We start from the raw sequence: 1,508 nt of genomic DNA, 5'->3' as shown, positions 1-1,508 counted from the left end.
GAGAACAAATTTGTTAGCATAAAAATAAAGCCAGAAAATGAAGAGCTGTTTAATCACTCAATTGGATTTTTTTTGCCAGCATATTTTTTTTCTCTGCAACCCACTGCTAAATTGTGCTTCCTAGCTGTTTTTTATAAAATCACTGAATCAAATCTAACTCTGATTACATCAGAGAAGGCCAGGTACCCTACACAATAAGAGGGGGTTTGAAATTTTGACTTGTCTACTTAAATATCACCAAAATCTGATCACAAGGTCAATTACGTTCCTGGGTGGGATTGAACCACCAATCTTTTGGTTAATAGCCTTACACACTAACCAATTGCACCACAGAGACACTTTGCAAAAAGTACATACTGACAAAGGCTAATATGCATTCATCAAGAACGTTTCCTAGAAAAACTTTAAAAAGTCAATAATCTGGAGAGTTTTTGTAAGATGTTTCTTCCATCAACCAATGAAGAAACACATTGGTACTTTCCCATGATGAGTGAGTGCTTCAGGATCTCTTGCACTTACATGTGCAGCAGAGTACTGCAATGGAAGCATGCTGGGCCCATAACCCGGAGATAGGCAGATTGAAACTATCCTTTGCTATATGCATTTTTTTTGTTAATTAAAGTAATCCAAAACTGGGATTGATATTTTTGCTCTTTTATTTTTACTTAAAGTACAATAACTTTTACCATTTTAATTTGTTTTAATAGTATATTGACAGTATTGTTTTCTTTCAAAAATCCACTTAATTTTCTTTACCCTTTTATTAAAATGGTAATTGACAAAAACAAACTACATTGTCACCAGAAGAGCAATACAAAATGTACAAGTGATATATTAAAATCATCTTTCCAGCTTGAATTTCAATGATGCATTGGGGCAACGATTTTGTGAGAAACATCTTCACCCTTAAATAAAGATTTTCTTAATTCCTTACCTGTGTGCTAATTAGATATCACCTTGTTTTCACATTAAACAGACTTCCACATGAGAAAGCAGCAAGGATGCAGTGGCGTTAATGTTTCCTGGTGTCAACCTGTATTATTTCAGTAGACATTGAAATGAGGATGCATCTTGCTGCCTTTCCAATGAAGCAAGTTTAATTTAGTAATAGGTGAAAAACCATCCCTACAAAGGTGTTAATCAGAGACTTGGCTTTGTGGACACTTTTCAGAGAACAAATTTGTTAGCATAAAAATAAAGCCAGAAAATGAAGAGCTGTTTAATCACTCAATTGAATTTTTTTGCCAGCATATTTCTTTTTCTCTGCAACCCACTGCTAAATTGTGCTTCCTAGCTGTTTTTATAAAATCACTGAATCAAATCTAACTCTGATTACATCAGAGAAGGCCAGGTACCCTACACCATAACAGGGGGTTTGAAATTTTGACTTGTCTACTTAAAGATCACCAAAATCTGATCACAAGGTCAATTACATCCCTGGGCGTGATTGAACCACCAACCTTTTGGTTAGTAGCCGTACACACTAACTGATTGCGCCACAGAGACAC

This window comes from Pseudophryne corroboree, unplaced genomic scaffold (assembly GCF_028390025.1).
Source record: "Pseudophryne corroboree isolate aPseCor3 unplaced genomic scaffold, aPseCor3.hap2 scaffold_565, whole genome shotgun sequence".
In the NCBI taxonomy this organism is placed as follows: domain Eukaryota; kingdom Metazoa; phylum Chordata; class Amphibia; order Anura; family Myobatrachidae; genus Pseudophryne; species Pseudophryne corroboree.
Note: the sequence above shows the minus strand (reverse complement) of the source record.